The following is a 12,365-nucleotide window of genomic DNA, read 5'->3' as shown; positions in this document are numbered from 1 at the left end:
ATTGAGTATGGCCGTAGTAGTTCTGCCCATGTAGTGTTTTGCGGACTTCACCTGTGCCTGTGACTGATCGTGTTGCCCAATAGCTTTGTGGAAAGCGACGTGGTTTGTGTGGATGTCATCGCAGCGTTTGCCAGTTCCTGGGTGGCCCGTGTGCCAGTTATTGATGGCGTTGCCCAGTAGCTTTGTGGAAGTTGATGTACCTTGTGTGGATTTCGTTGCCGCTTATGACTGCCTTAATTATAGGTGGTCATGTGCACGCTGCCTTTTGAAGCGCGTCCGAGCGCGAGAAACTTCGCCGATTTTTTTGTAAACAACGTGGGCGTCTCGAAATGTTAGCTAGAAATCAACCAGCAGCGAGCCAAGTCTTTATTTTGTGGTTTTTCGAGCTTATGCTCATGCGAGCAGCAGAAGGACAAAAGGTCCGTTACATAATGTCAGTGCCATAAAATCAGCTTTGCCGCAATACAGTCATGTTATGCGGTGAAGCATACGTAATGTATTGCGGTAAAGTATATGGAAAAGTAGGCAGGGACCACTGCGTTACTGGGGCGATTTTCTTGTATTATGGTCATGGCCGTGCGCGAACAAGGAAAAAATCACTGTCGAAGCGCATGGCACAAACCTTGCCAATGCTTCAATTGGAAAAAGAAAGAAAACGAATTGAAGTGGGTGATGCCAAAAACAAAGCCTTGACTTTTGTATTATCAAAGCAGTTCCGAGAATGGCCAATCATATTCCAAGCTCCTGCATTATTTATGATTGTTTAAAGTATATGCATATATTGTGCACCAGCCTTAGCACCAATTCTAATGTACTTTAATGATGTAAGTTTAATAACACGTGGCAAATATATAATTTGTGCTGTATGGTGTTGTGCTGTTTATAAGCGGCTGTTTTCATCTGGTAATGTGTACATTGGCTGGAACAGTTGATGCATCCTCCTTATAGAACTCATTGAAATGTGAACCACCTCTCAAGCCATCATTGTTCTTGCAGTTGTACACCAGATTTCACAAACATGGGGATAGTTATGATATAGAAAGAGTAGCTGAGGCTTAACATATCCACATGCATGCACAGGAGTGCGGGAGTCGACCATCTATCTCTCTAACTCAGGTTGAATGTGCATACTTGAGTAACATGTAACACTTGTTGGGTGTCAGGTTTCTTTTATTGTTAGCCTAGTTTGTGTTTTTTCTCCAATTTGTAGGTTTTAGTGTGTGTTGCTGTGTATGTATATAATTGCTTCCAGAGTGGCTTTCTTGCTGCTAATAAATTTAGAGAAGGCAGCGTTCTTCATTTTGTGCATCAGACAGCAAGTGAGCATGTTTCAAAGGATGTTGGATTTTGTTGCCATAAGCAACAAAAAGGCATAAGCATATAGACTGCTTGCTGGAGGTACTCTTTATAGCATTAAGGATATTATCATGCTGATAACTCTGTGCACAATAATTAGAAAGATCACATCAGGTCTGATATGTCTTCTTGCCACCATGAAATCTTGTCAGATGCATAACACGGGACATACACCACAGATCTTGGCCAGCCATTCTCATTTGTGGTCTCGACCTCCTACCACTGAGCAGACTGGTCCAACAGACAAAACGTGCAACTTTTATCTGATTAAATGTAGTGCATGTTGCACAAAATTAGATGCCAGGTGTTATTGTTGACACAGATACATATCTGTGAGCCTCATAAACTAATGTCAAAAGAAAGAGAGTAATACCCATGAAATGCACTCTTGGTAGGATGGCAGGACCATTCTCTTGCAGAGTTAAATAACAACCATGCAGCAATATCATGATATCAAGCTGAACAATAATTCACTCCAAGAATAGGTTTCTTCATGCAACATTGCAGGCAAGTTTTAATTGTTGATATGCTTGCGGTATGGGAATAAGCAGCTACAATAAAATGTACAGGTTGGTTTTGTATGGCTTCAACTAAATATGAGAGTTGTGTTTTTTGTCGGCGTATCCCGGATTAATGAAGCATACTCCAGTTTTGATCTTACAAGCATATTATACAGTATAAGTTTAAGGGAAGCAGGAGTCCAAGAAAACTTGCAGCAAAGAAAGCCATGTGTTCAGTTATTAGCATTAGTCAAAAAGTTGATATGCATTTACACTGAAAGATCACTAGCAAAAAATCTGATTGGGCAACCTAATAAAAATTATATCAGTTTTTTTCTATTGCATTATGAAACGATACAACTGATACACTGATAAAATTACTTTTAGTTCTATTCTGGACATATCTGTGCTATTCTGCTTGTACAAGTCTACTAGTGTATTCTTTTTATTAGTGTAATAGTGTATTCATATTAGTTTGCCAGAACTATAGTCTATCAGTATCTATGTGTGTTGTATAGGTGTAATGTGCTTCAAGGAGAAGCAAGCTTCCTCTTTTGCCCAAAAAATGAGTCAGAAATAATGCATTTATATTATCAGAAAAGACAATACATATAAATCAAATATGAAGCCCAGGATTCAGAAAGGAAAGATTGTTGGAACAAATATACACCATACAACAGCTTAAAAAGAATAAAAATGTGATCACATTTAAAAGAGAAAAGATGTTTAGATTGGTTCACAACAAAGTTTAGCCTCTTTAAACAGGAGATTATTGGCAATCAAGCCACCGAATTGGTTCACACGTACACCACAAAGATTATCAGAGTTCACAATCTGGAAAGCTAGTGAATGGAAGTGGTGGGTTCTTCATTATTCATTACCATGCCTTCATGGCTTTTTGCCAGATAAGTATGTCAGACATTCCAGTTTGCTTATGGAGGGTGTCTATATACTTCTACTAGACACCGTCACTTCAGATGACCATAATGAGATCATCTGATCTTCTCTCGGAGTTCGTTATGAGAGCACAGTCTTTGTTTGGATTGGGTGCAATGACATACAATGTACACCAAATCCTGCATCTTCCTAAAAGTGCGGCTAAACTAGGACCTCATTGGTCGCATTCTTCATTTGTATTTGAAGGCGGAAATGAACTTCTTGTGAAATTGGTCAGCAGAGCTAATGATGTTCCTTTACAAATATTGGAATGTTATGTACTTGCTCGAAAGTTACAGGCAGCTAAAGCTAGTTTAAATCTTTCACCAGAAGCAGTGAGTTTTTTTGGTGCACAGGAGAGGAGAGCTGGTCAGCAGACAGTTTTGTTAGGCACTGGAAAGCTGTGCCTGAACTTGGATGAAAGTGAAAAACAGGCTGTAGTCCACAACCGTGGCTGTGACTCAACAAGTGTCACTGAATATTACCGAATGGTCATCAACCAACAAACATTCCACTCTCTCCAGTACACTTGAACTATAAAGACTAAAAACAGTGCATTTGTCAGCCTCTCAGGTGCGTTTTCTCTCATTTGTAGAATTCTTACTGGAGCGAATTCTTGTATAATTCTGAAATGCAAGAAACTATTTCCTGTTGAAATTCTCTATGCAAAGCACCTTTCAGTCTGCGTCAGAAGAGAGGAGCCACTAGTTTACGTAACACCCAGCGAAGTTATGCGCCTTTATGTGTTTATAGAAATAGACAACAATATTTTTGAATGGACAATACGAAACCTTTATGAAAGAGACTAATTCCCATGCTCAAAACATGGCAACGATGAACAGTATGTCTTCAGCCATGGTACATGAATGTCTGGTAATAACAGGTTATAGCTTTAAAAAAAACTGTTGGTAACAGTGCACCACACTTTATGGCATTCTGTAATAATCAGCTTTTTGATGTTCGAATATATTAACCAAGCCAGAGCGATCAAAATTCTAGAGTGTTTATTTTTTCTTGCGTTAGCTTGTTGTTTTCCTAATGAACCAGCTAGCCCAATTTGCCACTCTTCATTATTGTACTCTTGTTGATTAAGTGCTTGGGGAATTGCATGGTCTGCATGTTGGCAGTAGTGATGCAGCTGCTGATGAACAGCTGCAGTAGCCAAAATATGACAATATTTTACAGGACTTATGCACAGTTTCGGGTCGGTGTCCTTACATGTAGCGAAGGGCCCTACTTAACCACGTGACTGCCTTGAGTGGGTGATCACAGTGAACAAACAGTGGTTCACTAGCAGATGGTGAAGAGGTAAAGCTTCTCAGTCTGTATGCAGAGGCATGGAAAGCAGCTGAATGTTAAGTGAGCAGTTATGCTACTTGATACAACAGCATCATTTTCACACCATGCATCTGTCTGCCTCAATTTATTTACTCCTTTGACTCAATGTAGCTGGTGCAAGTTTATCCGTTAACTGTGGCAGCATGACTAAGACACTATCTTTTTTTCTGAATGAAACAAGCAAACTCTGAAATTTTATTTTAACAGTGTATTACGGTTTGAATCAAAGACTCCAAACACTATATATGAAGCCTGTTCTGATAGTCTTCTTTGCTTTCGCATGCTGAAGGCTACACAGGTTAAACTACTTTTACACATTTCGACGTGCGGTGGTTGAACTAGCACCCAGTGAAGAATTGTGTCTTCTGATTTTGCAATATGTGCACTGATGTTTAGCTGTTTTTGTTCATGATAATGTGGTTTTAATAATGGTAAATCCATGTTCTTACTTGAATAAGTTCTCAGATCTGTACTCACTTTTGCTTAAATAATATTGCTGTATTGTCATGTTCTGATATATTGCTGTAGATCTTGTACCAATAGCGATGCTTGTCCTGTTTCCTTGCTTCCTGTCAGTGTGCCATGCCAGTTTGTTCTTTTTGCACAAGCTCACTTGTGTTCTGTCACATATCACAACACTTTTGGGATGAGTGCAAAAATGCATAGTCTAGAGAAAATAGCTTCATATGAAGTTGTAATATTATAAAAGCATATTCCAATTAAACCTGGTGTTCTATACAGCATCTGTGAGCACAAATGGGCATGGTGAAGTTGGTACTTCAGTCTGTGTTCTTCCTCTTATGTGTTTGTTTGAATGTGGCTAAAGTTGCTTGCTTATTCTTTAGATAGTGGAGTGTAAAATAAACCCTAGTCATGTTTGTAGTCATGTTGCTTGTGTCTTGTCCTTGTTCCTTTGTGGATGGATGCATTAGCGTTGTTATAATTTTCAAATCAAGTAAGCACAAACTAGCCCAGAAAGTAGCTTTAATGAAATCACGTTGGTAGTGTCTAATTTATGGCATTCACAAACTCAGCCGGACATGTTAGAGCTACAGTTGGTATCCACAGTCTTGAAAGTGCTTTGTTTTGCTTTTGTAAATAAACTTTATTAGAACAGTAGGAAGATACCTGTGAAGAAAGGAGTCAGACAAGTAGACACAATCTCTGCAGTGCTATTCACTACGTGCTTGGAAGAAGTATTCAAGCTATTAAACTGGGAAGGTTTGGGAGTAGGGATCGACGGCGAACACCTCAGCAACATTCGGTTTGCCGATGACATTGTTCTATTCAGGAACACTGCAGACGAGTTACAACAAATGATTGAGGACCTTAACAGGGAGAGTGTAAGAGTGGGGCTGAAGATTAATATGCAAAAGACAAAGATAATGATAAATAACCAGGCAAAGGAACAAGAGTTCAAGATCACTAGTCAGCCTCTGGAGTCTGTGAAGGTGTACGTCTACCCAGGTCAACTAATCACAGGAAACCCTGACCATGCGAAGGAAATTCACAGAAGAATAAAAATGGGCTGGATCGCATACGGCAGACATTGTGAGCTCCTGACTGGGAGCTTACCATTATTATTGAAAAGGAAAGTATACAATCAGTGCATTTTATGGGTGCTGACATATGGCGCAGAGATTTGGAGACTGACAAAGAAGCTTGAGAACAAGTTAAGGGCCGTGCAAAGAGGGATGGAACGAAGAATGCTAAGTATAACTTTAAGACACAGAAAGAGAGCAGTTTGGACAAGAGAGCAAACGGGTATAGATGATATTCTAATAGACATTAAGAGAAAAAAATGGCGCTGGGCATGTCATATAATGCGCAGATTAGATAACCGTTGGACCATTAGAGTGACAGAATGGGTACCAAGAGAAGGGAAGTGCAGTAGAGGATGGCAGAAGACTATGTGGTGCGCCAAAATTAGGAAATTCGCGGGTGCTAGTTGGAATCGGTTGGCGCAGGACAGGGGTAATTAGAGATTGCAGGGAGAGGCTTTCGTCCTGCAGTGGACATAAATATGATGATGATGATGATAATGACAGTAATCCTGTTTTGGATATGCATTAAATATTGCACATCCGTCTCGCAAAATTTGTAAATGTAATTTTGTATTAAAAGAACTGGAGCACACCTGCTACAAAGATGGACTGATACTTTTCTCATGCAACTTCCCCAATGTAGTTTCAAAGGCTAGGTAACGCTGCTGTGCTTTGAAAACGTGTGCTTTAATTTATGTTAAAACATGTTTAGGATAATATATCTGCATACAAGCTGTAAAAAGTTTTGATAATTGCACAGTTTATACACTTCATTTTTATTTGATACTCCAATATCCCAACTGTGTTTGTTAATCTGTTCACGTGGCAGGCAATGCATTCAGGGTTGTATATTCCGTTCATTTTAAAAACGTCTCTTCAGGTGTGTGGGCACCGGCATGTGTGCTATTTCTAACATGCTTTATCAGTGCCTCAATCAGATTTCTGTATGTCATATGATGATCTCTATCTGGGTTTAAAAGACTGATACGTACATCATGCTATTTGGGCTTGTAGGCAGCACAGTGAGATCTATCTGCTGCCTGCCAGTCTGGTAAAGAGTTCTATGGGTCAGATAGGAATATATATCACTCTTAGAAGGACCCGTACAACCTATACATATTCCTAAGAGACTATAGAAATTTCTATCAGTTTTTTTTGCTAGGGTACTGATGTTAGGTTTTTAACTAGTGATGGCACTCCGGAGAGACATTAGTGGAGACATTGCCCCACTGGGCACGTGCAGCAGCTAAGCCCAGTGGTGGGGGGAGATATGGACTTTGCACCCGCTTCCAAGAGCAAGGATGACGTGGCATTGCGGCGGCGCCCTCTCCCCTCACTCAACACCTGGCACGCTAGGGCGACTGCAGATGTACCCTTTCACCCGCTCTGCTCCGTAGAGGCACGCTCGCAATGTGGTCACAACCAATGGGATTTGAGCTTCCATTTCGCTGAGACAACAGACGCTGGCTTTTTTGCTCAATGGGCCATTTGTTTAGTCTGTTTGAACAGAAACAGACCTGCCAGAGTTTGGTTGTTTCACAACAAAACACACAGTCATCAACAGAAAGTTTAGTTTTCTACGTTAAGTTCTTTGCGAGATCTAAAATGAGAAAAATCAAGGGCCTAAACACTCAGCACTGTGGCATGCCAGAAGTGACAAAAGACAGATTTGTGAATTGGAGTTGTTAACATAAAAATTGTGTTTAGTCATGAAGAAAGCATTCAGTGAATTTTAGTAATTGCATGTGGATCAATATTAAGTTAGCTTATTCAGGAGAAGGAGGCAGTGGCACAAAGTAGCAGAATTTTAAACGCTAAAAGCATCCATTCAACGCAAGAACTAAGTTCAATGGAGGAGATCAAGTTAGTGAACATGACAATATAGTTGTGTTTTTCATGAGGGACAAGGTCTTATGGAAACCATGTTGACATTTGTTGTAGAAGTTTTGTGACACAATTTAGGATTATTATGGAGATTGAAATAAATGATGTTACAGGGAGGCTTGGCAATTGAGGCCAGCAATTGTTCCGCCCAAGTGTCTCTCATAATATTACTGCGGTAGATCACCACGTGCATTCTGTTCTAGAAGCTGAAAAGGTAATGCTAATCTGTGTAATGCATCTGTCGAATGCCGACAACAGTATGATGCTGATGCGGTGACAACGATGGCATGATCGACGATGGGATGACAATTCTAGAGTCATCACGATTGAGGCATAACGACTTTGGGATGATGAGTGCATGCCTGGCAACGACTGCATATTTACTACACAGCGTGAAGGCAGCAGCATCCGACGGCGTGATATTACAACTAATTTGAAATGACAATGCAATGATGACGACAGATTGAAGACTGTGAATGGTGAACAATGATGCGTCCACTTGGCAACTAAAGAAAAACATATGAGGACAGCTAAGCATGTCTTATCTGAGTTGTGATTGCGAAAGCATTAATGCCCAATTGAACGCTGCTGAGCAGTCCTTCGAGTTTTACGCTGCAAGTGATGCACCCTAGAGCTACATTGGGCCCGAGCTAGCAAGCAGCAGCAGCCTGCGGTGCCAACACCGCATGCCACCGATGTGCTGCATGACCAGAGACCAGGAAACAGCAGTGGCCACCAAGGCCAGCAGGCACGCGCAGCAGTTAAGCCCAGTGGAGGGGGGAGATACGGACCGGGCGGCGGCTTGCGAGAGCAAAGATGACGTGGCGTCACGGCGACGCCCTCTCCCCTCACGCAACACCTGGTGCACTATATAGCGACAGCAGGTGTACCCTTTCACCCGCTCTGTTTCGTCGAGGCGCGCTCGTGACGTGGTCGCAGCCAATGGGATCTGAGGTGCTGTTTCGCTGAGACGACAGACGCCGGCTTTTTTGCTCAATGGGCCATTTGACGCTTTTGCATAAATAATCGCTACAGAATACTGACGACGTGGTTATGTTGAGCTCGCGTTCACGCTTCATCTACACGGACCACCCTACCTGTGTACTTTTGGTACTGGGGCCAATTCTGTACCATGCAATACACTCAGCCATGGAGCACCCGCAACGATCACGCGATAGGCAAAATACGCTGTGCTTTAAACATGCACCCATAGAGTGCCCCAATATTGCAACCAGCCGATCCGTGCATAGTGAAGCGTCCGCATGGCCGCGTTTGCCACGTGGCCGTGCTATGCGAGTGTGTGGCTGATATATCAATTGAGTAATCGAAAGACTGGTTCCGAATGCATTTACTAACCAATTTGAGTCCGCGGCACTTTTATGTGCTGCTTTGAATAACTGCGTGTGGTACCACGGTTCCCGCAGTCACCCAATGCATGTGGCGCGTACTTTAGCAGCAGCACTCGGCGTGTTTCGACTAAAGCAATTTCATTTCAATTCTGCTCGCCACTCATGGCGGCTGTAGCTGCTTATAGTTATACAGTACTTTGGTTATAAAGTACAGTAAGTCTAGTTAATAAATTCTATTGGGATGTGAGGTTTTATTTAGTTAAATCGAGAACTTCGTCAAATTGAAACCACTTGATTAGATCACGCAACATGCCATAAAATTGATGCAAGAGCCAAAAATGTCGTTTTTGCCTACGTTTACACTTATTGTAGCAGTTGAGCATGTACTCTGCCTTAACAGAAGAAACGATTAAACATTCTTAAAAGCTATATGTCAGTGATACTAAAATCATCAGAACTCAATTAGACCTACTATACCCACATTTTTCTTTTTAATTATGGCAAATCAGGCAAGATATTAGTTGATTCTAGGTTTTCAGTGCTCATGAATGTGACAGTGAAAGTATTGAATGTCATGTAGTATAATGCAACGAAAACAAGGACACAAGAAAAAGCAAAACACAAGACATAATTAGGCGCTTGTGTCTGTGTTTCATTTCTTCTTGTGTTCTTGTTTTTGCTGCGCTACACTACATGCTGTTCCATGATGATCAACGAACAAGCCCACATTGCCGCCCCCGTGTAGAGAACAGGACATTTCGTTATACACTTAAACTTTGATATAACAAAGTAGGTAAAATCGGCAATTCGCTTCGTTATATAGAAATTTCCTTCTATTGAAATTCGATCTGTTATGTAAATGAGTACAGTCGCCGATCGATTTTTGTTGCACGGGAAGGGGCCATGCAATTTTCCGAATTATTGGGCAATAAAAAAAAGCAAGTTTGAATGAGAAAACATTTTATTTTGACGAATATAGGAGTCAGCGATGAATGATACGGTTTCATGCCACGTTGATATCGTCACATCAGCGGTACGTACGAATTAAGTGACGCCATATGCTTTCGCGTGCACTCCGCCCCCAAAGCGTCGCCCGGTCGCACTGCGACGACGCTATCATGAAAAGCGCCGGCAGCTGGGAGCGAATGCTTCGTCTGCTTCTCGTTCCAACGGGTCATCAAAACTCGAGATTGCGCAACTTTCAATACTAAACGTGCGGGAAAACAGCTTACATGATGCCACGCCGTCTTGGCATGCCCGCTCTTTCCACACGCAGCAGATTACCTCTGGAGCAGGGTGCGCGGATGCATAGCCTGCGGAGCCACTCGCAGTCATGGCCAAGACGCGCGCCAACTTACTCCCCCACTCCGCCCCCACGCGCGCGCTTGATCGCGTTACCGCGAGCTCGCTTTCCTTCCCCACTTTGCCATTGCTCGCGTGGGAAACTGCACTTACGAAGTCACCATCTTTCTTGTCTCACCCTCGCACTCTTTCACTCGCACCTAAAGCACAAGTGCGCGGGGCGCGATAGGATCTGATCGCACTTGGACTTAATTTATACGGAACATGATGCGGCTCCAAGCTGTTCTTGTCGCGCCGCACGCAGTTTGAGAGGTGCGTTTGCAAGCAGCCGCTTGTAATTCAATCATTTGACTATCTGCGTCCGCGGAAGTTACCATTGATTGTCTTGGCACTCCTCTGCGGCAGAAGCGAAATTTCGTTATATTGAAATTGCACACAAACACACTTCTTTATATTGAGGCTCTAAATGCATGGTGTCCTATGGAGAAGAGGTTATGAAAAGTTAAATACTTCGCTATATCGAGAATTTCGTTATACTGAGGCTTAACTGTATAGAGATTTGAATTTATATACCTTGTTGTGCAGCTCCTTGGGTCATGGTTTCTATGACTATGACTCATATGACTCTGTATCTGTTGCGTAGAAAATCTCTCTCGCCCCATTTCCCTACCGTTCTCCTTTTGAAGGAGGCCCCCTCTTGATGCCACTCTTGGCCCACATCATTTCATAATCGAGGCATGTAAGGACACAGTTCCTTATGCGATGCAGCTCTGACATCATGCGTACCATACAGAATTGTACGTGAGCCTGAGCCCATGCATAACCATTCTTCTGATCAAATGTTAATTTTTAGACTGACATCCTTTCCTCTTGCATGACAGTTATCTCTGCTGTATTGTTGCTGCTCTCGCATGTATGTATACCAATCAATTATCTTAGTCAACTTCTTCTTGAACATTGAGTCCAATCTTTGCCAACTTAAGTGTGTATTGAATGTTAATTTTTTAAGACCTGTCTTCACAATCTGCCTCCACCTCATCCATTTTAGCATCCTCAATTCAGTCACTTCTCCATCCTGACTTCTAGGTGACTTTATTAAAATTGTTAGGTTCCATACAGTATTGCTGGTCATGTATTGTCTTATAAGTTTATTAGACAGTGAAAATCTTCAACTTGACTGGAACCTGTGTAACGTAAATATCATAATGCATCTTTTCAGTTTTTCCAAACTATGTCAATTACGCTGATTCTGTGGGCTGTCCAAATTTTCCATGTTGGTGTTTTCAGTTATCATTGAACCAAGGTATCCGTCTTCTCTATGGTTTACCCTCAAGGCTTCCCTTTCATCTACTCTGAGAAATTGGCATGCGGCTACCAGATGTGGGCAGCTTGCCTCACAACACTTGCACATGCTCAGCTACTTTTGCCTAACCTTTGTGCTAGCATGAGCAGCATGAGCAAAGCAGCGAGAATGGGGAATTATGAAATTAAGGCAGAGGTTCGAGCATTAAGGGAAGTCATACTTATGAGGTGACTACATGTCAAGGAAAGCATTAAAAAAAGATGGGAATTTGCAGTTTCCTGTTTATTGGTCTATTAAACTCTCCCTAGCTGTCTCAGTTATTTCATCATGTGTTGCAATTTTTAGTTGCAATATGTTCTTATTAAGTGCTGCCACACTTACTACTAGAAGTTTGAGAACTTATATTTCTTATTCACTTGGTTCATTCATACCTACAAGCAGCAGTCTTTTTCACTTTACATCAGCTATTGAATGTAATGCCCAGATATGTTCTCAGTCTAGTTCAGTGGGAGTCACTAACACAGTGAATGATCATGAAACATGTGTGTTCTTAGAAAGTGCCTTCATGTGATGCAGCTGTAAGTTAAGGTAGGGGATGCTTTGGAAAGCATGTTATGTGGCTTACATGAGAATTATTTTATGCCAGAAAGCACACAAATATTTGTGTTTATTTCTGGTGTTCTTCTTCCTTAATTACTTTCTTGATTCAGCGCATATATATGAAGCAAGAGATCTTGGCTTGTTCTTTCTTTACATTAGCAAATTACATTAATCATATAATAGCACACTTTATATAATTGAGCACATTAAAAGTCACTTGGCGAGCAAAACATGTACTTGTCTTTTTGAATAT

This window comes from Dermacentor andersoni, chromosome 8 (assembly GCF_023375885.2).
Source record: "Dermacentor andersoni chromosome 8, qqDerAnde1_hic_scaffold, whole genome shotgun sequence".
NCBI lineage: Eukaryota > Metazoa > Arthropoda > Arachnida > Ixodida > Ixodidae > Dermacentor > Dermacentor andersoni.
This window is presented reverse-complemented; position numbering follows the sequence as displayed.